At 35.4% G+C, this 25,868-nt stretch overlaps 1 pseudogene; it reads right to left on the bottom strand.

Annotated features, from left to right (window-relative positions):
• Window positions 1–9,751: 9,751 nt before the first annotated feature.
• LOC149548182 (reticulon-like protein B8) lies at window positions 9,752–25,443 on the bottom strand (annotated as a pseudogene).
• Between the last annotated feature and the right edge of the window lie 425 nt (window positions 25,444–25,868).

Below are 25,868 nucleotides of genomic sequence, written 5' to 3' on the forward strand. Positions count from 1 at the left end.
AGACTTCACATAATCCATATTGTTTTTTATTAAGTAAAATAGGTTTTATAGGGATCCTGAAACCCAAAAGTTTTTACAAAATATCTAAAATAGAAATATTAAGAAAATTCCAACTACAATGTATCTACTTATCAAAAGTCAAACCCAAACAATAGGCCCACGGCTAGGATACAAAAAATCAGCAACATTAGAAAAAGAAAAACCACCAACACTAGGAAAATACGAGACAACAAGAAAGCACTAACTATTAGTTCTCTCTATCAAGAACTTGCAAGGTCTTTGTAGCTTCATTGGTCTTTCGGTTGTCTACATCCTCCTAATCCTAGTTCTGAGCATCCACCAAATCCCTAGTTTCTTTTGAATCATCCTTAGCCTACCTAATGTCCAAGCTAGCCTTCTCTATCTTTTCCCCACCAAATCCAGCACTCATTAGTGATTCACCTAGACTATTAATGTTCTCATTTAGGGGATTTAATGTAGTGATCACCTGATTAGCCAAGTTCTGATGGGAGAACTCCATCCTTTGGACTCTTTGTTCAACCTTGGTGATTATGTCCTCCTAGTTAGCATTATGTTCCTATATTTGGTAGTGTTGTTGGCTTTCATCCTAGCTTCTCTTCTCTTCATTGTGCCCCTGGTCATTGCTAATTTATTGGCTTCCTTCCTGGCTTCTTTTCCCCTTAAGGTCTTCAATTTCATGGAACAACTATTTGATAGACCAAAATTTTTCTATCATGTTGTTCTTAGCTTTGTTCAAAATATTAAGCCTATTTTCCCTTGCATTATTAGAGATAACGACTAGTGCAGGGTCAATGAGTTCATCAAAGTGGGCTTTTCCATCGTTGTCTTCCATCACTTCGAGATTTGTCGACTCCCTGACTATCCCCAATTCCACGATATTCATATTAAAATTCCTCCAAGACCTCTGACTATTTTTCATTATCACCTCCCCACTCTCTTTCCCTAGAATTTCTATCATCCCCTCAGACAAAGAGGTAGTGTGGCTAGGGCCTAGAGTCTTAGGAATCTAGTTATTGGTTTCATCCAGCAACAAAGCCTCATCTACTTTCCTTTTCTTGGGATTCCCTAACATTTCAGCTAAATCCTCCTCCTCCTTTTCACTTTCCCTCCCCTTCTCCTCCTTCTTCTCATCATCCTCCCCCTTCTTCTCTTCCTTCAAGTCTGTATCCTCTTCATCATCATTATCTTCCTCCTCCTCTTGAGGCTCAAACTTGGGGGAAATGGGGGGTAATCCTCTGGGGCTCTTTTTGTAGGGAATGTGGGTAGAGTGAGTGACTTTCCTTTCTTCCTTTGGAGATTTACCTTTAGAGGAAGAATTGTCCTCTTCTTCTAATTTTATGCTATGCACATCCTCAGAATTTGAACTCCTAGTTTCCTCAAATGTGCAACTAGTATCATTGAGGGATTTTCCCCTAGTTTGAGTCTTTAGATACTCATAGACCAAGAGGAGTAATCCCTCATGAAGGGTTGGGTTAGCGGTAGGTTTCCTCTTAAAACCCTTGATACCCTTGCTCATGGAGGTGAAAATATAAAAAGAAAAAGAGATTTTGATTCCATGCCTAAAGTGATTAAGCAAAAAAAATGATGCATTCTAATCCTATCAAATCTGGGATCTAGAGAAATATATTCAATAATAATCCTTAGGACATACATCCATAGCTTTTTAATTGACTCCATCTCATAATAAATCTTCACCTTGACAAATTTATTCCTCTCATCTTTTTCCTTCACAAAAATTTTGACAATGTTTGTTGATATTTTCTTGTCTCTGAAGAAGTTACTCCCTTCCAGAGGGATCTCCGCAACCTAGGCTATCAAATCTACATTGACATGGTGGGTGACCCCATCAATTTTGACTCTCCCATTTTTCTAGAAATCCACCATAATTTTGGTGATCCTTGCATCAAATCCATGGAGATTCTCCAGGAATCTAGTGATTCTGCCCTTTTCCAACTTATGCCAAACCTTCAGTTTCTTCTTCCAGTTCTCCACCTCCCCCAATGGCTTCCTTCTACTTCTCTCCCCTACCATGGTTTCCTTAGGTTCAATAAGCCCCCACCTGCTCATAGTTTCCTTACAAAATTTGACCTCCTTCAAAATGCAAAACTCAAAAATGTTTTTGAATTTATCAGTTTTAATGGTTGTATTCAAGATAACCCATAAAGTGTGTTGTACATATATGCTATCATGTTTTGAAAAGAGTTTCACATGATTTTCATTAACTTCCACTCTGACATGCAATCTTGCAAATCTTCCCATTATTAATTTTGGATTATTTTAGTACTTCTCTGGATGCAGTCTAGCAGAATTAAATCATTCACTACTATTGAAAAGTTGTCACTGACATGTCATGTCATCGCCAAGTTTTTGGTGACTACTTCATTTGTGAACTAGTTGGCTACTAAATTGGCCTCCCTATACACATGGCTAATATGGGTCTTGTTGAACTTCCCTAGGTTAGAATTTAACTCCTTGATCACATTCACAGTGGTCCAAGAAGGCATAGAGTTACCGTTTAGACAATTTATGATATTTAAAGAATCCCCCTCTAGCCAGAGGTTCTCAATCCTATAAGCCAAGGCCAGTTTAATAATGTGACTAGTAGCACTGGCTCCTACAAAATAATTTGTCTGATGTCCAAGAGGGTAGGAAAAAGCCAAAACTCCTCCACCATAGTTGTTTTTGATGATGCCTCCACTACTAGAAGGGCCAAGGTTCCCTTTGGTAGCCCCATCAAAATTGGCTTTGTACCAATTTTCAAGGGGGAAAAGCCACCTAGCCTCATGTCTTTTCTTGTTTGTGTCATTTTTCCTTTCTCTGTTGTTCCCACCTTCTTCAATATTTCCTTCCTTTGTGATGATGAAGTTCTCCTTCATTAATCCTTCAATTTTCTAAACAATAACAAACTCAGGGGATTCCCTATCTTTGAAAATTTGATTATTCCACTTTTTCCAAATTCCCCAGCAGAAGGGACTAGGAGAAAATTAACTAGGTAATCATACCTAAGTGTGAACTCTTCCATTGGCTAAAGAATTCTTGGATGTTAGCTAAGGGACACTAGCTGACCCCAAAGTCCCTAGTCAAGAGGTTCCAAATATTGGAGGAATAGGAGCAATGAATAAATAAATGATTGACCATCTCAAAGTTGTGCTTACATAAACTGCACCTATTGGGGATAATCTAACCTCTCTTAGCTAAATTATCCAAAGTAAGGATTTTTTCTTGGAGCATAAGCCAAAATAAGATGTTGATTTTTGGGGTAAGGCTAGGAGTCCATGCCTTAGCCCAGATGGGTTTTTCCATTCTTTCCCACAATGAAAAATACCTAGAGGTGATAGAGTATTGCCCATTGGAGTTATCTCCCTAAATGACTTCATCCCTCTTTTTATTTATGAAAATAGCATTCAAGTTAATCATCAAAGATTTAAGGTTCAGGAATATCATAGACAGGTCTTCCCATCCATTACCTATTCTATAATCACTGACATTCAGACCATATCTTCTTATGCATGGCTCTACCCATCTTCTATAATTATGGTGATCAATAAGAAGTCCATGGCTCATCTAGTCATCCTACCAAAATGAGATATTTTCACCTTTACCAACTTTCCATTTAGCCATGGACTTAGCCAATAATTTTGCCTTTAGGATCCCATTCCATATGTAAGATCCTTGAGGAATCTTGGTCTCATGAAGCAAAAAGCTGAGAGACTATGTTCGCAAGTATTTCTCAATCATGATTTCCCTCCATTCTCCAGTACTCTAAAAAATATGCCAGAACTATTTGGCTAAAAGGGCATTATTAAGATGTCTAATTTTTCTAATACCAAGGCCCCCATAACATTTGGAAGGCAAACATGGTCCTAAGCAACAAGATGATATCTCTTATGCTCTTCAATCCCTGTCCAGAGAAAGTTCCTCTAAATCTTTGCCATTCTTTTAGCTTGCTTAATTGGAATCCCAAAGTGACTTAAGGCATAAGTGGGAAGATTTTGGAATATTGATTTCACCAAAGTGCATTTTCCTGCCTAGCTAAGGGTAGCACCTTTCTAGCCAGCTAATTTCTTGTTGAATCTATCAATGAGGTTGTTCCAAAAAGATTCTGGGGGTTTTGACCCCAAAGGCATACCAAGATAACTTGCTAGAAGGGTCCCAATACCACTTCCTAGGATATGAGCAATTTTCCTCTATCTCTCTAGTAGAGTATTGATGAAGTAGGTTGAGCTCTTATCCCAGTTAATAGCTTGGCTAGAACCCTTAGTGTAAGTATTCAACAAACCTTTAAACACTCTGGCCTCCTAGATTGTATCATCTCCCCCCAGAATAGTATCATCCACAAATTGTTGGTGGGTGAAAGAAAGATGACTAGATGAAGGCTTGATACCTTGCAGACTCAGGTCCTATCTTTTTCTCATAATTAGCCTTCCCAAACAATCAGCCAAAATGATGAAGAGAATAGGGGATAGGGGATCACCCTGTCTTAGCCCTCTTGAAGGGAAAAAGAAATTTGAGGGGGAACCATTAACCAAAATAGACAAAGAAGGGGAAGAGACAAGTTGAAAGATGAGTTTAAAAACTTACGAATCAAAACCAAAAGCCTTGAGGACAGCCATCAAGAAATTCAAATCCACCCTGTCATAAGCTTTAAAATGAAGCTTGAGCATAAAACCTTCCTTCTTACCAGCTTCAAGAGAGTGAATCACCTCATGCACCATGATAATAGAGTCTAGAATCTGTCTCCTTAGACAAAGCTAGTTTTTTGTGGGGAGATAATTAGGTGTAGAACTTTGAGGAGCCTAGTGGTAAGGACTTTGGATATGATTTTGTTGAAAGAGTTGCAAAGAATGATGGTCCTAAACTTATCCATCAAATCTACCCCTAGAATTTTTGGTATGAGAACTAGAAAAGTGGCATTGAGTTCTTTCAAAAGGTTTTTGGCCCCAAAGAATTCTTGCACAGCCTTCATAATGTCCCCTTTGACCACCTCCCAATAGACCTAAAAAAATAAAGTCAAAAATCCATCTGGGCCAGGGGCCTTATCACCTAGAAGGGAATTGAGAGCTTGAAAAATTTTCTCTAGGGATGGGATAGCTTTCAACATAGAGTTGTAATGGCCTTGTAGTAGTGAAGGAATAGTAGACAAAATTTCCTCTTGATCAAGCACTGAGAGAGAATGATCCTTAGTGAGAAGAGAAGAGAAAAACTACACTACATCATCCGCTATCTCATTATCTTTAGATAACAAAGTATGTCCTTTCTTGATGCTAGAAATCCTATTATTGGCCCAATGTTTTAAAGTAGATAAATGGAAGAACCTGGTGTTTTGGTCCCCTTTTTTAAGCCAATTAACTCTTGATATTTTTTTCCAAAAATGTTCTTCCTTGGAGATGATGTTGTGGAGGTAAGAGAGAATAGACCTTTCCTCCAAAAAATTTTGATCATTATATCCATCTTGCTAAATCTCTTCCTAGACTATACAGAGCTGTTTGGTCTTCTCATCCTTATCTTGGAAAATGTGGCCAAAGTCCGATTTGTTCCAAACTTTAATATTTCTTTTCAAATTCTTCAATTCTTGGGCCACCCTAAACATTGTAGTACCTTCCAATTCAATGTTCCACCATGAAGAAATCTTGGTTTCCAAAGCCGAGTGGGAAATCCACATTTTCTTGAACCGAAAAGGGAAAGACCTTTTGATCATAAGAGGACAAACAAAGAGAGATATGGGGGAGTGGTTCAATCCCACTCTAGGGAGAAGGGAAAGCCTGCATGAGTGGGTTTGTAACCAAATAGGGGAAATAAGGGCTCTATCAAGATGGACTTGGATGCAATCCCCCCTAACTCTCTTGTTAGACCAAGTGCTTGCCTACCACATCTTTTCTCATTTTGGTTTCTTGAATCAATAAAAAATTTGGTCTTTGATCTCTAATCATATTCATAACTATCTACTATTTGTGAGACCCATTTAGGCCCCTTATATTTCAAGATATGATCTTCATTTCTTACTTCTAGAGTATTCCTTGATGGTTCTCTGGCTCCCATCTGCCAAGTTCTTTCTGGTCTCTTCTTGTAATAACTAATTTGATATTTTCCTTCCTAGAGTCTTGAGTTTACCCCTGACATCAGCCTTAACCCTACTTCTGGTTGTCACTGGTGACTGTGGAGGGTGGTCACGATTCTTCTTTTTTAAACCAAACTCTAGCCATTTATACTATTTTGAGAGAAGTTGTCAATCCAATCTTCCCATTGTGAGATCTAATCTAGAGAAGAGTTATTAATAAGCTCTATGATCTTTGTCCCTAGACCTTTGGATGCTAGGAGATTCATTAGAGGAGCAACAAGACTTCCTACTTGACTAGACCTATCACCAATGAAATCGTCACTTTGATTGTGAACCACCACCCTCGAGGAATCAACAACACCGTTATTTGGGGGATCTGAGTCAGAGAACCTTGTAATCTTTTCCCAGGGGGTCTCCTACCTTCCTACATTCTACTCTTTCTCAAATAGCACATTGTCTTCTGCCATAGCTATGGAAAAAATAGTTGGGCCCTCCACTATAGACTCCTTTGGCACTAAATCACTACTATGGACTTTGTCCTATTTTTTGGAGTCAAAGTGGGATGGACCATTACCACTTTTATCATCTTGAACTCCATCCTGCCTAATGGAAATTTTTCTTAACCTCCCTACCATCCTAGTTCTCAGGCTACTTAGTAGGTTTGTGTCTCTAGATCAATTTCTTCTTTCCCTTGACAGAGGTGCTAGTGGGCTTAGATTTCTTCTTTGCTTTGGCTGAGTTAATAAGAGCTTGACTTTTTTTCTTCATAGCCCTTGGGCACTAATTTTTCTTATGACCAGCCTTTAGAAAAAGGAAATAGGTAACAGGCACTATTTCATAGATCAGTTATTGAACATGCACTCCAAGTTTGGAGTGGAAAGCCACAGTTTCTTACATGTTTGTGCCTTCTCTAAACCCTATGCAGATGCAAGCATAGTTGATACATCTTTTAGAGGAAATGATCGGATCAATAGATAGAATTTTTCCAAAAGACTTAGCTAGCCCCACAAAAATATCTTCATTCTAGAATTCTAATGGCAATTTGGACAGTCTACTTGAACAAAAAATGAGTGATTTAGGTTCAGCTTAGAAGACCACATTTGGAGGACCAAAGTGAAATGACCAATAACCCATTGACCTTCACTAAGAATGGTAGAAAGGTCTTCCATGCAAATGAATTCAAAAGACAAAAAACCCTTTTCCATGGTTGTGATTGGAACTTGTCCTTTAAGAGCCCATTTTTTCTTAATAAAAGACCTCACATCATCTATATTTGGTTTAGGCCCCAAAAATTTACCAATCAAGGTAGAAGCCATGGATCAAATACTATGATCCATAATTTCATCTAGGATGGCAATGGCACAAGAACCTTTCTCTGTCTTAGGGAGAATCTTAGCAGGCAAGAAAGATGACTTACCTAAGGGCTTGATCCTGAAAAGAGAAGAGCATTTGGCTGACTAACCCACTTTGGGAACCAAAGGAATCTTTACCACTTCCTTGGGGGGAGCATCTAGGTCCCCATCAACATTCTTTGATTGATCCCCTGTACACGACCCTTGACTATCCCCCTTCTATGGCCCATGCTCCAAACTAGGGTTCTAATTCCAATAGTCCAAAGAATCACGCCCTTCTTTGAATTCAAATTTTGAAAACCTCCCCTGGTTCCACTTATTCTCACCATGAATATGCAACTATCATTAAAAAATCCATGTTGTTATAATAGAAGTGCAGTTCTAATATATTGTAGAGATCAAGTTAGCATAAATCTCATCAAAATATCTGAGATAGATGTTATACTCTATTGTATTGATAAGTAATATATCTTATAGCATCAATTATAAATCATAATCTTTCATTCTTATATTAATTGGTTTCAATTACCATCATTACAAGTCTTGTAAAGGACTTTTAGAGTCTTCTTGGAAGGAAGTTTCTCACCAATTTTTGTGAGTTAATTGTCCCTAATTCCTAAGAATTAATATAAGGGGATATTACAAGATTGATGTCCTTGTCACCAAGTTGTCACTTAGTTGTTGAGAAAAAGATGCAAATGTAATCCATTGGTTGATGGTCATATATTCAATCTAAAATTGGTGTCTCTTGTTGGTTGTTGTCTACTTATCATAAGTGATTCATTATTATTGTGAGGCTGATTGTCCCATGATTTTCCCCATCTTGGGCTTTCACATAAGTTTACCACTCTTGTGTACCTATGAAAGATTTCATATTGTCTATTTATTATAGTTTATGAATAATAACAATATTAAAGTTAAATTAAGTTTAAAATTGCATATATTATTTCACCCCTTTATCTCTCTTATAGTTGGTATCAATGTGGGTTCCTTTGAAAAGGTTTAGCAATGTAAGTTAGATCTATGATAGCACAAGATTTTCTTATTTGGTGATGTTGATTTCCCATTTTCCAATGTTCTCTTACACTATATATGTCAAGTAGCTAAAATATTTCATGATTTGGCAGAATCAAGAACATCTGGAGGTGTATGGGATGGTAATCTCATGTTTTTTTTTAATATAATTTTACTCATTTCCCATGGAAACTCTTCCACTCTTCTATCCTTGACCAATCTCAAGGACACTATACATATAATATCTATGTGTGTTTTTTGTGTGTGTATATATGGTAGAGGAATGTGTTTGAATAATATTTCTTAGTATAAAAATATTTATGCATCCATTACTCTATGTTAAGGGGAAGACTTTTGGTGAATCCATAGAGAGGAGATAAGTAGGCATTGCCTTATCATCATTAGGGAAGGGTTAATTTCCTTACAATATGTGAAAAAAAAATAGTTTAATTCTCATACATCTATATGCACCATTGTGGTGTGGTAGGAAACTCTTTTCTTTTGTTATACCTAGCTGATTCCTTTTTTGATATGTGACTCTACTTTGTGTACAAGCAAGTGCACAAGATCTTGCAAAATAAATTACTTGGATAAATTCAAGAAGTTTTTATTGTTTTTTTGTATTAATACCATAGTGTTGAGAAAATAATTTTTCTTGAGCCAATAGATTGGAAACTTTCTCCATCTTAACTTTAGTCATATCCATTATAAGCCAAAATATCTTGATCAAGTCTTCCCTATGTTGTTGTTGAGGTAGAAACTCGATCTGTAGCTCACTAACTCTTTTCTTGTACACATTCAAATCCTTGATAATTTTGTAGGTTTTATCGATATCACTAAGATCATTATTGATCTACTCACATTGTATTTGAAAATGGGCTACTACATGACATGACACTATAGACAATATTTGTAGAAGCTATTAATTTCCTCCATACATGCTTTGATCTAATCAATAGCAAGGAAACATACCTATAATACAATGTTATACTTCTTATCCATTTCCTTCTCAACGCACTGATAATAAATGTCACATTGTAACAATTATTTCTCAATATCTAAAACCAAATCACTAGACTATACTCCAAAAATATGAGATACCACCACATCATTGTCAATCATATGATCAACAACCAATAACAAGGGGCTAGGGGGGTATTTTATATTTCTTCTTATTCTAACCATGATTTTTTTGTAATTAGTATGACACTCCACAAGGTTCCATTTTTTAGTGATATCCTAATCTAAGGACTTGACAGGACAACCATAATTAAAAGGATGCAAAATCATCATATTTTCCTTGATTTTATGGATAAGGGCCTGAAAAACAACATTGGAATCTTTCTATATTTCAAAATCATATTTTTTCTCTCTTTCCAGATAAACCAACTACCAATCCAACTCAAAGAAAATGAAATAAACTATTCACAATGATGTAAAAAGAAACTCAGGGAAAACTCTTAATAACTTACCTATGTAAAATATTGTTAAAATGTTGCAATAACTGCTAATTATAGTAGCAATAAACAAACCTCCTGCAACCTACAGAGTTAAAAAATTGTATTTTGGAATCCTCATGACTCAAATTTTAATGGATGAATATGATATAAGATTGTAGGAAACAACATTATATAAGAAAAGAAAAATACCACAAGGAGTTTTTTAATGCCTTTCCCTACTACAACATCTTGTAAAAAGCTTAAGAACCAATTAATTTCATTTTTGATAGTAACAACAACATCAATAAAGATATTCTCTAGAATATAAATTTTGGGAATGCTCGGAGCGGGCTTGAAAAGAAATAAATATGAAGCTTAAATATTTTTTAAAGCACAAAACCCATTACAGATAGACTGCACTATGAGCCACTACATAGAAAAGTTGTCCTGACCTATAATACAATATGAAAATAAGTCTAACCTATATAAAAAAATGCAACATTTGACCATATGAATAAGATTGTCATACAAAATACAAGGTTGATGCAAACCAGCGTCAATAAGTGGCACTCTAGCCATTCTAAAAGAAGCCATATGAATGTAGCACTAGCAAGAATGCTCAAAGAAATTCTCTTGTTTCTCCACAACAAGACATCAATAGTTGTATAAAAAATAAAACATTGAGGAAAATTAGCTTAATGAAAATTTTAATTTTATTGTTTGGGAGAACAAATGCCCCTAACCCTGCCCCTATTTCAAATGAGAGATTTTTTAGAACTATACAACAACCCTTAATTTGCATTATTGTAAAGAAAATTTTATTTTAAACTTCTTAGGTATCTAAATTTTTACGATCTACAGAAAAATAATGAAATTCCAAAAATCTAGATTAACTCAAGCACTTTGTTTCTAAATTGCAAAACAATAAAACTTCCCCCTGTAAAAATACATCATTGCTCAAAATGTTAACAATAGGGCTTCAAAAAAAAAAAATCTTACATTTGCCTCCATTGAGCAGATGATGAATGAGTTTCAAACATCCAAAGAGCTAATTAAATGACCTGAAAACTTATATTTTTCACTCCTTTCAAATAATTTCTCTGAGCTTTGTTTAAGAATGCTCCTCCTAAACAAATGAATTGCCATAGAAATGAGCTTTGTTCATCATGTTCATATAACAAAGTTCTAAAAACAATTGGAACATTCATGACCACAAACACACATGCTTTCACATTGAATAAACCTTCATTAATGTCCTCAAACATTGAGATCTTTATTGGGTTGTACCAAAATGGGACTTCCAAAGATTTAGTAAACTCTATAAGTCTTCTTCCATTGTCTTCTAGGTTATTATAATTCACACCAAAATAGTTGTGATCTTGAGATTCTTAATGATAGAAGAAGAAGATGTCACAAAGAGGGATTGACTCAACACCGACCATTGACACCCTGTTCAAATTCCCAGGTCAATCACATGAGTTTGCTTCCCATACTTCATGACATCAAAGATACCTTGGAAAATCATAAATTATCACTTTGAAAAAGGGAAGTATAGTAATATAGAGACCAAGTAAAGATTAGAACTTGGCTTTTACATTATCATTGTGCCAATTCTCAGTGAAATCACTCTTGTAGTTATTTGTGAAATCATGGGCTTTTCTTTCACCTCATTATCTTTTGCATTATATCTCCTCTTGTGCCCATGAGCTCGTAGTGAAAATCCCTCCTCCCATGCACTTTTCTCTTTTCTATTTGTTTCTTTATAATCCATGTTGGTCAAAATTTTGACCAACTTGAGATCTTAACAAAAAAAAGTTAAAATCAAATGGAAAATTGTATAAGGTCAAAATTAAGGTCAAATATTAACACAAAATCTAATAGTGTTAGCTCTCATGTTTGTGATGTGGAATCATATTTTGAAAATGTGATATTTGGATAGATTACATTTGATGATGAGATTAACCACTTGTGATGATAGGTATGGAAGAAGAAAAAGAGTGAACATGAACAACAAGAGGCAAAATACATGATTGAGAGGAAGAATGAGAAGAGATGAACATAGTTAGTTGACGTGTCCATTAAAGATGAAAGAAGAGATCTCTCCATATGAAAAATGCAAGACTAAGCTAGAATGATACTACAATACAAACTAGTATGAAAAATGGTTTACTTGCAAGGGACACAAAGCATAAATAAACTCAAATTTCATCATTGAGCATTATTACGAACATCAAAAGATTATACAATGCTCACTAGTATAACTACAAGGATGTGAATATGATATAGATTGAATAGGTATGTGGGAATCCAAACTAAGCATTAAAGACATGTATTTAAATATGATTAATGCATTTAGATTCCATAAGTTTAGTATAGCAAGATTACATCTATATCAAGGCATATATACCATGATAATCCTCAAGTGTGGTCTTGCAAAAACAGACAAGGATGATACATTGTAGGTCCAAAGTGTCAAGTAGGACAAGTACAAAGGCTCTTAACACTTTAGACTCATAAAGTATGCCCAAAAGAAGAAAAATAAGTAAAACATGCCCCATACCCCCAGTATTCTACTCCATGACATCCTCAAAAGACTATTAGGGAGGGAGCACTCAACAAACTCATAGACAACACACAAAGAAGATAAAGTTCAACATGTCCTAGAAAGTCTAATGTTTAATTATATGTATGTATTTCACATGGCCATTTCTTTAGGATTCACATCTAATAGCGATAAATATCATAGCATCCTAAACTATAGGTAAGATGTTCAAAAAGTGTTGAGAAACACTCGATGTCAAGGGGGGAATGTTGAGAAACATTATTTTAGACAAGTTTTCAAAGAAACCCTAATGCACAAGAAGACCATGATAAGATAAGAATTTATGCCCCCCTAGACAAGGACAAGAGTTGATTCCAAGTTCATAATGGTATCACAAAATGAATGAACGTGGAGTGAGATTGATAGACATAGGTGTGAGGGTCTCAAGTATCACCTGTTTCTAGGTTTTCACCACTTGGCATATTTTTTCAAGACCTTTTGCAAAAAATTTGTATTTTTAGAGTTTTTTAAATTATTTTTGGTGATGCATCAAAGAACCTATTGCTATGTTTTCACTAAGATGATCATTTTTTCATTATTTTTTCTTTTTTTCTAGTATTTTTTAGCATTATACTTCTTTTTTTTTGAGATTTTTTAGAGTGATTCAAAAATCACATTCTCAAGCAAGATCACATCATTTTGTTCCATTGTTGAGCAGAGTGTAGGACATGATGGAACATCAAGCTGGTGGATAAGTAGAGATGGATAAGAAAGGAGTATGAAGCAAGTGAAAGTGATCCACAAGGACTGACTCCTCAAGAGTACCCAAGATAGGTAAAGCGTAAAATAGCCATATGAAGTACATTTTGGACAAGCAAAGAAAGCCATGAGAGGAGATAGAATGTAGGAAAAGAAGTTAAAGCCAATAAGAGATATAACATATGGGATAAGTAGTGGAAGCCAATACATAGGATAGAATATAGTATAAGTAGTGGTAGCCAATAAGAAAGATAACATATAAGACAAGTAGTAGAATCCAATAAGAGAGATAGTATATGGGATAAGAAATGGAAGCCAATAAGAAAGATAACATGGAATCACATAATCCAAAAGAATATACATGTTCAAAGGCATAAGAACCATGCTTTTAAAGAATTTATAACCTTTTCCATAAAATTTGAGAGAAATGGGAATAGTGAGCGTAACCTCCTCAACATCTTCTTCTTCCTTATAAATCTAGTCCCTTATGGATTGATCTTCCCTTTCTGCTTCTAGGGGAATGGAGGACTAAAAAAAGGTCCCAAAGACAATCATGAAAGAAGCCAAGGGCATTAGTTTCTCAGAAGGTTTCCCATAAGATCTTGGAGAAACCAACAAGGAAACAATAGAATCTAGAGTGTATTCTCCCATGCCAAGGCTCATCATTTTCAATTTTAGATAAGATGGTCAATCTACATGCTATCTCAAAAAAAGGTAACCACACAAAAGAAATATTTTTTTTTGTATTTTTCTATTTATAATTAATGCAATTTTAACAGTGAAACTATATGAATTCTTAATTTAACCAAGTGCTTGTAAAAGAAAATAATGAAGAAATGGTAACAAAAAGTTTAAGAAAATGACTTGAAAAGTAAATTCCTAATGGACATAAGCCATAGAAACAACATGTCTACAAGTTAAGCCTTTGAAAAGATCAGTAGGTAACCAATGAAAATAGGAGCAACACTTCCTTAATTTCACTAATGCAATTGTTGATGGGAATTCAATAACTATAAGATGTTTCACTTTTCATTAGATTGTAAGGCCATGGAAAGTGTGCTCATGCAAGACAAAAAGCTATGTATGAATAGTAGGTGATCTCTTCTCTAACTAAGTATGTCAGAAAAATTTGTAAACACGTGGTAAACACCAAAATTAAAAGATCATTCAATCAAAATAAAAATAAAAAACCATTGGCTCCATTACACTCCATGAATATACATACACACAATGTAACACACTCTGACAAGAATCACTACACTCAAAATGAGAGCACCAATAGCATGTATTATTGCATCAAAATAATGGCCTAGAATACAAATTTAATTCCTCAATTTATAGGCAATCATATCCTTAATTTGTGTTGAGAGTGAGAGATTCCTTCATGCAAATATATGCATAAAAACTAATTAAAAGAAACTAAATATATACAACTAACTCTCTATGAGGTGCTAAGTAGGACTCCACCCTTGTTTATATCATTCAATGGGTGCATGAGCCTTTATGTGTCTTAAAAAAAAGAAAGAAGTAGTAGATAAGCAGAAAGAAGTTGTAAGAAGATGTTGGAGTCTTTGGAGATGCCAAAAATAGAAGCTCAACCTTCTTTGGATGTTTGTAGGATTTAAATTGTCATTAGAATGCATTTTTGGTGCATGAAAAGCTCTAAATTTGGAACTGGTAGTTAACTGTTAGTGCACCTCTGACTTCTTCAAAAAAAATTGGCATACCTTTGGAGAAGCACACCTTTGGAGAGGTACACCTTAGTGACAAGTCCAAAAATCCAAAATTTTCCAAGTGTCAAAACTAAAATTCCAACTTCTGGGTTTTCTTCCCCTTTATACCAAAGCTATGTCTAGATGTTTGTTCTTGAATTTCTCTATGATCTCTATCACTTGGGTTGCATCCATAAAATCCAAAGAATCATACTTATCCTTTACTATTTTTTGGTGGGGTTGCCCACTTCTATGTGAGTCTCTACAAAGTCTTCCAACTTTACATCCAATTCTAGCAATGCCTCCTCTATCTTGAATGCTTGTCTATTGTCTTCATCATTTGAAGCTTCTTCAAAAGTCTTCTAAAACTATTTGAAAACTATTTGCATAGACAAGATTTTATCCCTTGGCTCATCTTCAAAAATATCAAGGCAAGCATCGTTGTAATACTTCTCAACTTCCAAAATCTACTCTTGGGTTTGATCCTTGAGGTTATGAATATCCCGATGTAACTTATCCATTACTTTATTACCAATAGAAATCTTCTTGATCCAGACATCTATCTTATCTAATTCATCCCCTATATATACATCCATGACCATACAATACCTCTGGCCCTTTATTGACTATAATGCTTGAAGGTCTTTACCCCAAGTGTGTGCCTCATCCATCAATCCAAAATCATGGTTCAATATAGAAACCAGCCTATCTATATTATTTTGCATGTGGTGCAATAATTTAAGGTTTCCTTGTATTATCTACACACCTTTTTCCCCAAAACTTTCTTGCCATGGCTTACATGCCTTCAAAAATGGATCCAGTTGTACAACTGTCTTCTCATTCCTATCAAGTGTCACACCTAGAGTCACCTCAGGATTATCAAGATCCAAAGGACCAACCACTTCATGCAAATAGCCTCTTAGAAGCTCATTCTATTTTTGGAGCCTCAACAATTCAGACTCATCTTTTTCTTGGTGGTTAAATACTTCTTTAATTCCTATAGTAACGATCAACTTAGTAATGTCTACAATGGGCTTTCCCAATAACACCTCTTTAATCTAATAATCATTGAGGGTCAAATCATTAGTATTTCCATGTAGAGGAGTGATAACAATATGAGAAAACAAGTCCTAATTTTGATTCTTCATAATAAAGGCCAATGTTTGTGCATCACTTATAGGTAGTGTAGGTTTTCTGAGGGCTTCAAACAATTATTTCATTCCCTCATCCACACTACAATATAGTTTCCTTTTATGCCTAACCATCACCTCTTTCTTCAACCATCTTGGATTAGTTCCCATTGAAGACATATATTTAGATGAAGAGGGGTTTCTAGTACTAGACCCTTTCCCTTATCATTCCTCTCTAGAGTCTTCTCTTTTTGTGAGAGATCAACATTAGGCATCATTGTGTTTGTTGAGTCCACAGTCTGCACCTTTATATCTTGAGAAGTTTTTTGAGGTTCTTCATATATTTTCCCCTCTTCTAATACTTCATTAGTGGGTCTTTGTTGTGGCTCTTCTTCCTGCATAGTTTGTGCTTTCTCTTCATTACTAGGTGGGAGAGGAGTGGTTGAACCTTTATCTAAGAAAGATAAATCTTGACTTGGTGAGGATGGGCCACCTAGAGGTCCTTATGGAAAAGGTGGAAATTGACTCCAACCTTCTCCCAAAGGCTGATTCATTAGTGTATCCCTCATATTGTCACCTATGATTTTAGTACATACAAGCATGAAGTCAAAATTTAACATTTTAAAGATATCAGTCCCTTGGTCTTCTTATTCATCAACCCACTATTATTGCTCATCCTCTGAGATTATAACTTCAATAGGTTGTGCAGGAATAGATGGCAATGATACCATGGAAATCCTTCTTTGTTCTACCTTGGCAGCCTTGGCTAGATGAGTCCTTTGACTCAAGGGGAGGTTATCCTCTTCATCTTCTTCATCCTTTTCAGCTTCTTCAAGAATGGTTTTTGGGACTAAAGGAATAGGAATAACCTTTCTTTGCACTTTCTATCTCCTAGTCCTTTTGATTAAAGTTTTAGTCTTTTTTCTCTTAGGAGCTGATGGGGAGGCTTCTTCTTCTTGAACATGTGGGACACTTTTTCTGCTTCCTCTGTAGGTCTTTGTCCCTATTCTAGTGGTGGCACTTGTGGATTATCTTGAGCTTGAATCTTAGGTACTTGAATTGCCTCTTGGGCTTGAGTCCTTTCTACTTTAGGCTTAGCTTGCTAAGGAGAAACTCTTTTCCTTTTATTCTTACCTTTCTATGCTTTGAAGTATCCAACTTCCCTATCATATTGATACATCATTTCTGGCCTAATTGGAGATTGGGCTGTGAATGTTGGTACTATAACTTTTGCCCCTCTTCCCTTTATTGGGTGGGCTGTGGCATGTAAGATTACTATTTTAGGAACTGGATCCAACTTTAATGGCTTCTTAATCCATTCTTTGGTCAACTATATGATATGCCTCACCTTGTGATTGATATTCATATTTTCTTCTCTATCAATTTCTACATTTGTGATCGGTCAATTGTATATCTTATCTTGATTATATAGGGGATCTAAGACCTCTATAGTGTCTCATTGAACAAACTTTAATGGGACCTTTATTTTTAAGCACTTTCTACCAAATAAAGAGTCATCCTATAATGATTCCTTATCAAGATATAGTAGTAATCTACTACATTCATCCAATGATCCCCTATGACATCTTCATGCTTAAATTATTTTCCTACCAAGTATTGAACTTTGCTAATATTGTCAAAAACATGGATGAGTGGAATTATAATCCTCCAAGGGATATTGATCCCATTCTAAACAAAATTCATGATATCCTACTTCTTCTTGACACCAAATAGACTTATGGTGATGGGCCTTACCCAAGTCTTCTTATGATGTTTCGTTACTCTATCATATGTAGATGAGAGTTGTCATGCAATCTCTAGAAAAATGAGTTATCACATAAATACCTAGGCAGATTCTTAGGATTTATAGTTGTACTCGCTACCCTTAAGTAGGTGAATGTCTTGACTTGGATGTAATAGGTGCCTTTTTTGAAATTCTCATTGTTGCCTCTACTAAAATTCTTTTTGCATAATCACCTTTAATGAATTGGATGATTGCAAAAATGAAAGCATCATTCACTATCTTGTATTCTTTACTATGATCTAACAATGTCTTCTTTACTAGTTGGGGGTATACCATGTAAGGTTATGCATTAGCATCTTACATGCTTCCCCTTTTGAATAATCCTAGGTAGTTTGTAGTCCTTACTGCTAACAGATATATCAAATATGAATTCATATAGAATCTAGGGTTAGTTTTAACCACCACTAGCTTTTCATCTAGATTCTCACTAAGAATTGTGGCCCAATCAATTAGCATTTTAGCCATTCTGATGGTCTCGAGGAAATGTACCATCCAAATGTTCAAGTGCCCTGTTGTTAGTAGAACCATAATCCTACTCAAAAGCACAATGGAATATTCAACATCATCCTTCATATAACCTCTAGTCATGTTAACTTTTCTAGCTTTTTTTCCCACAAATATCCTATCAATCAAATATGGTGATTGATAATCTTTGCAGCTTCTTCTTTATTGTCCATGTACCACCTTTTTGCTTGATGATAAGTCAACCTAATGTATTGATCTACCCTTGGAAGATGGAATACTTTCTCAATATTATTTGGTCTTAGATCTAGGACAATCTCTCCTATTATGCATTTCAGCACTCTCTCTTTTGATACATAATTCTCTACCAAGGCCATAACAAGTTCCAAAGACTACATTGAATAGTATTTGAGGCCACATTAACCAACCCAGATCTAATACGTGTAGAAATCATTGGGGATCTCTCATTTTTCTTGTTACAAAGTACCATGAATGCATTCCAATCAATATGACCTAACTCAATTTTTTGAATATCTAAATGTGCATCCTAGAAGTGTCATTTTGTTTGTATTCCCCAAAACTTGAAGAAAACTAGTTTTGGAGCAATCTTCATTGCGAGGGAGGATGAGAAGGAAGCTATTTTATCTACTTAAAACATAAAAAAATTAGTCTTGAAGATGGGAATTTAAACCCTAAACAAACTCTAACCACTAAAAAACCTAATCCAGAATGCAAAAACTATCAAAATACCCAAAAAAAACCTTATTTTTAGCCTCTAATATGAAATTCTTTAGTGTACCTTATGCACCTTGAAGGTGCACTAGGTGCACTTTTTATACTTAGAAAGATTTTAGAACTTAAAGGGTGCACACCTATGCACCTTATGGGGTGCACATGTGAGCACCCTTATTCCTTGCAAAGGTGCTCTAAGTATATAAAAATAGGGTGCACACATGCACACCTTGCAGATTGCAAATGTGTGCACCCTTATTCCTTGCCAATCTTAGCTTCTAAAAAAAAATGGTGTGTAGTTTCACACCTTGGAAAGGTACACACCTGCACACCATTGTTATAATACCTTAGCTTGAAGTTTTGTAAGGTCCAAATATCTACACCTTATAATTAGTTGTTAGTTATTTAGTTTTTTTTAAAGTTTGTGATTAAAGGTGCATAGCTTGCACACCTTTGATAGGTGTGCAAGGTGTTCATCTTTAGTGTTTTTTAACTTGGTGTGTGTGTGTTTATAGGCAATAATATGTGCACCTCTATAGGTGTAGAGGTGCACTCTTCTGTTGATCAAGGAAGAAAATGATTGCAAAAGAGGGAGGGGTCTTGGGCTTTTAAAGTTCTAGGATGGAGCACACCCTTTATGGGTGCACACCTACAGAGGTGCATACTTCCAAAGGAAAGTGCTCCATAATAAGGCATCTAGCACACTTGCGCACCTTGAGGGGTATGCTAGGTGTTCTAGTGCACTCCTTCTACACTCAAATCATAGTCTCTCTAAAATTCTCAATTTTTGGCACATAGGCTCTTCAGGAAAAGGGTAGGGCAAGACCTAGATTCTAGGTGGAGACTTAAAAATGACTTTACCCTTAGATTAGGGGTCTAGGAAAGAAAAAAAATGCTAGGGGGCCTCCATTTCTAAGAGAAATGGGACATGCATTATGAAACCACAACATGGCCCACATGGATAGGCAACATAATTAGGCCTTTGGAAGACCATTCAACCTTTTCATATGCCTTAATCTGGTGATTTTTCATCTAGGATCAATAGAAACTTTGGACATTCCAAGTTGTTGGATGACATTAAAGGAGATAATATTTAACCCAACACAATTGTCTATAAGGACTTGGCAAACTTGAGTACAAAATATTTGGACTTTGATGTGGAGAGTTAGGTTGTGGGGATGACTAAGGGACTTGTCATCTTCTTCAGAGAATTTGAGAGAGTCATAGACCTTGGGAGATGTCCATGTGGCACTGGCTATCATGTAACACTTTTTTTCTAATAGAGTATTGTATGATACTTTGCAGTATACAGAGGCAATATTTTTCCTCTATACAATATTTCTTAATATTCTTGTGCAATAGAACTCACAAAAATAGTGTGACAATTTCCTGAATAGTCGTGTGATACTTTAACTAGTAAAGTATCACACTACAATAGTAAGAGATATTGTATGATACTGATTAAGTATTGTACAATAATTACTATTGAAAATAATCAAGACTAGCTAGGTTACTAAGAGGGGAGGGGTGAATCAGTAACCTCAAAAACTTTAAATTAATTCAGCACTTAATCCATTCATCATTAATTCATCTAATCTACTTTATGCATGAAAAAGGAACACATGAACATAGAATTTTGGTGACCCAAAAATCTTTCAAATAGAAAGTAAAATTGGGGTAGGGATGATACCCACAAAACTTCACTACTTTAGTATAAAGTTGGCCTATTAGGGCTTACATTGACCACTTCTGATGATCTACCCTATTAAAAGCAATTTTGACTGCTAGATCCACCTCGTTAGAGGTTTTACAAACATAAAATGAAGTATGCACTCTATTAAGAGATTTGAAGAAAGACTGTTATGTCTACCCTATTAAAGGAGTTAGAAAATTGATTCACCTATCAGGATGAAATAGTAGATCTGACTTACAACTTGATTGTTGATTAGATCTTTGAAGTACATATCACCTCTTGTGATTGATATGTCTTTTTTGCTCCTTGTAGACCTTGTTGAATACTCTGCTCTACTACTAATTTGCATTCATTCTTCTCAAAATGTTACATATCCATTCCTTGATATACTCATGCATACATTCATATATTGCAAATGATACAATACATTATATATATACCATTCCAATATGTATAATTATAAGGTCGAATAAAACACAAGTAAACAAAATATTACTGAGTCAGCTAAATAGTAAAAACTCAGGTTCTGTAATCTAACTCAGTGAACTTCTGATACATAGCATCCACTACATTACTTGGCATTGTGATGCACTCGGTAGAAGTAGAGGCTCAGTCCAAACTAACCACACACTATAGCTTCAAACTCGATAGATACTGAATCCTTCATTTACCTTGTTGTCACTCGGTAAGCACTACTCATCCATCACTCGGTAAGTACTAGCTTCTCATCACACAAACTAGTGACTTAGTAGACACTAAAAAGCTCGGTGATCACTATCTACTCAATGAACATTACTGGACTACACACTATCTATATTCACTCAGTAGCTTCAAGAATGCTCAATGTGAACTGCTTAACTGATAAACTTACTTGGCAACCACTGAATGCTTGGTATAAACTGTAGACTGAGTGATGAGGTCGGTAACCAGATAGAATTGAATAAGTGTTGTCACTAATGAAAAATACAACATAATGCCAAAAATCTCCCCCTTTGGTATTAGTGAAGAAAAAACTTATGAGCCAAGACTTGACATACTAATTTTGATTTTTTCAAAATTTATCTTTGTAAAGTTGTTGTATATACATATCTCACGTATCTCCCCCATACATATGACATAATATCTGCATAGCCTTTCTCTTCCTTTTTATTCTATACATATATCAATCTATTTTCTCCCTTATTGTCTCCACAAGTCTCTTATCATCTCTTACTCCTCCTTTTTGACAATAATGCCAAAGATTTATGCAATATATTCAAATAGAGACACCAAAATGTGAGAGAAATTTGGAGTGTACCTTGAGAATAAGAGCCAATGTATTATCCTAGTTGTCTTGAAAAAATTTGTAGGTGGAGAGTGCCACTTGAACTTCTGCAAAAATTTCAATCATATGATCTACTATAGAAAAATTTCTATCCTGGACCAATGACTTTGAATATGTAATATGTTTTTGCATTGTGTCCATAACTGGAAGGGTCATATTTTGGATATCTATCAATGTGGACCTAATCCCAGCTTCCTCTCTTAGCAATTCTACCTACATATCTGACTAAAATCTCACCTTGATGTGATATGCTGAGCTTGAACTAGGGTCAAGCTAGAACCTTTGAGCACTTGCCTTTATATCTGCATCAATCTTATTTAGTTTCTCTTTGATCTCCTTGGTAAACTTGGTAACATCACAAAGCTTAGCAAAAAGTGATGTTACATTGCTGAAAGAATGTTCAAAGTTACTCAAAATTAAGGATAGTTCTACTTGGTTAATGGAAATGTGTTGAGCAATGTGCTCAAGCACCTTATTATCAAACTTTTTCTCTGTCTTCTCAATTAGCTTTTCTTGGCCAAATGTATCCTCATTGAACTTATTAACTACTTCTTCAAATTGTAACAAAATGTGTTGAGATGAATCCACATCAACACCTATAGTCTCTATTATTATGTTCTTAGCATTTTCAATTATCCTGAATTCTCTATCTCTTTCAGCTCTTAGTTGTTTTTGCCTTGCCTTCTATTCCAAAGGCTGACTAACTAGTCTCATTTCATCAACTATAGCAATGTCCAGATCCAACTTTGGAATTACAATTTCTTTGTCCAAATCAATGTCATCATCAATTTCCTTACCAGTAAGTAGAAGTTTTAGAGGTGTCCTTGGTTCTACTTCTAACCTTACTATCTTGGACTTAGAAATAGAAACAATTGTAGAAATAGCTGGACTTGCAGTGAAAAATTCAATAGGTCCAACTGAAGGAAAACTGAAAGAATTCCTAACTGAATCCAAAACTGATTTGCTACCCAAAATTGAAGTAACAATAGGTGGAGCACAAACTAGAGTACTTACAATACAAGAACTAACTGAAACAAAAGTTGGTGCTATCAAAGCTATAGTAGAAAAAACTATAGAACATGATGGTAAAATTATTGTACATGCTGCTAAGGAAGTTGAAAAAATTGTGGAACTGGATGCTTCTACTATTGTAGATGACTCAGGAGTTGATGGAGAGGGTTGTAGCTCAGTAGATAAAGTGGCAGACACTTCCATTGCAAATACCTAGAGCTGTGAGGTAGAAAATAATGATTGAGCACATGATGTCTCTATTGTAGATGCTATCACATTTGTTGAAAGCTATCTATAACCCTGATGATGTAGCAATCTTAGGTGGAGAATGAGGAAGGGGGCTATAACTTGTGTTGCTATTCTCACTGGATCACTTTCTTCATATCCTTCCTTGTCTTCCTATTTAGCTTCTTTCTCTTTCTCTTCATCATCATCCTTCAGTGCCTGATAATCTTCAAAATCAAAAGTGACACTTGGTGTGTTATCCTCTTCTTCATTGTCATTTTCATCATCCTTGATCTCTACTGGATCTTCATTGGGCTTGTGAAAATGATAATTTTTTTCCCACATAGATATGTCATCCTTGAGCACATGCTCAATTTCCTTGATTAAAATTAGACAAGTATGAAATCTCATCATCATTTTCTCTTCATTCTTTTTCATTGCTGCCTTAACCTTTGCATTTGAAATATTTGGTAGTAGTTTTCTCAAGGATTTCTCAAATATGTCTTAAGCTATTTGTTTAGATTATTTCCACCTAACCTTGACTTTGTCTAATAATACTATAGGGATTTGTGAAGCAAACTAATTAGGAGAGAATTTCCATCTTCCTAGTTTATCCATGATCAGATCTTCAACTTCCTTTTGTTTAGCTAGAGTTCTAGATTAATACTTGAGTGGTTTGAAGTTATTGATTCCAACACCTACTCTCAATTGATTGAGTCTTTCTTGAAATGTGTGAGGAGGCTTAACAAGCACAACTTCACTATCTCCTTTCCTTTTATATCTCCTTGTGAATATAGTAGGGGAGGCCTTAGGTGGCTTAGTAATTATTACCTTGCCCTTCTTTTTCATTGGATCTACCTCCTTCTCAGATTCTTGCTCTTCTTCTTCTTCATCCTCTCATTTTTCCTCAGTAAGCATAAGAGGGGTACTTGCAGTTTTCAACTTGTCTACCTTCCTCTTGCCTTTGCTTATTTCCTAGGGTAGCTTGATTTCAAGCTCAATTCTAGCTTTGGCCTCTTCATAGGTTCCAAGAACTGGTTGCTTAAGATCTACTAGCTCATTCACTAGTTCTTCAATAATATCTCTAGTTTCATCAATGTTAACCTCATATGGAAGAGGTTTCACCCATGTAATTCTAGGCTTGACTACTGAATATACACTTAATCACAGTTAACCATAAAACATACATCATGTTTATAGTCTTGAACTAGCTTGGGAGGAATCCTAAACTTTTTTTTCATCTTCTCCTTGAAAGCTTCAAAGTAATTATCCATAATGCTATCAAAATTTTCACCCATTTCTGTTATAAATTCATTCATCTGATACAAAATAGGAATATCTTTCCTCCATGCAACTGAACCTTTTGATGGGAAAAAAATTTGAACATAAAAGAAGAGACATGTTAACAAAGAACCAAATTTGTAGGGGTTGTTCTTTGATGCTCTGATGCTATCCATCTTTTTATTCAGCTACTTCAATAATAACTCTAATAGATCAAAATCCAAGTTCTTTTTCACAACCTTATATGCCAGATCAACTACCTCACTTAGCACACTGTTCAAATAACTAGAGCTATAAATCTTGTGTGCAATGACATGAATACAAAATCTTAATTCAAAGTTAGAAACAATGCTAATCTTCAGACCTCTACCATCCCACTTGGCTAGGGTTTTCTTTTGAAGTTCTTCTTGACCTAGGGTTTTGGTAGTTTTGGCTTTTCTTAGCATGGGAAGACCCATGATCTTATGTATCATTTTCTTCATGATCAACACTAGTTGTTCTAACCATAATTGTCCATTATGTACACAGCTGAGAATGTACCTAATCCACTTAATCTAAAATTTCCTTGGCATATGTGGGATATGGGTTAATCCTTTGGTTTCTAGATGCTTATGCTTAGGTTTCAATGAACCATCAACACACATTTCTCCTAGGGAACTATCCATCTCTAGGGTTCCAATCTCTTCAATAGAACACTTAAAATGAGTGTGAATATCATTAATTAGAAGTACCTTTGGAGGAATTTTTGATTCAGCTCCATTAGTGTCCAGTGACTCCACAATTGCTGGTACTATCTTGAAGTTTAGCACTTTCCATTCCACACCTTTTACCAACATCTTAGATCCTCCTTTTGCCTTGCTGCTGCTGCTACTTCTAGATGCCATGGTTTCTTAGTAAATGAGAGAAATTTTTGAACAAATCTTCACTACAAATTCGCTCGAAATTGCTTGGATGCACCTGGAAATCGCTCTGCTCTATGTATTATGAAGTCGCGATGAAAAATGAAGTCAAATTCTACCTTTTTTGATGAAAATTCTCCATTAATGCTTGGTACCATAATGGCATAGTGTGTGACAGACTTTCATCCACTCACTATGCTCAGTAGAAGCTTGTGACTCAACATTTGAACAAAACTTTAATACTCCCGACCTAGCTTGGTTGATTCTATGACCAACCTTGTTTGGTATGACCAGATTTCTTGTAATCACTTTGTATCTGAAATACTAATTTGGATCTTTTGCTTACTTTCATTTGGAATTGCTTGAGATATGACTTGATGATACAGTTCTACTTTCTCCTTTAAGAATCT

This window comes from Cupressus sempervirens, chromosome 7 (genome assembly GCF_028749045.1).
Source record: "Cupressus sempervirens isolate cs-2001-9-10 chromosome 7, ASM2874904v1, whole genome shotgun sequence".
In the NCBI taxonomy this organism is placed as follows: domain Eukaryota; kingdom Viridiplantae; phylum Streptophyta; class Pinopsida; order Cupressales; family Cupressaceae; genus Cupressus; species Cupressus sempervirens.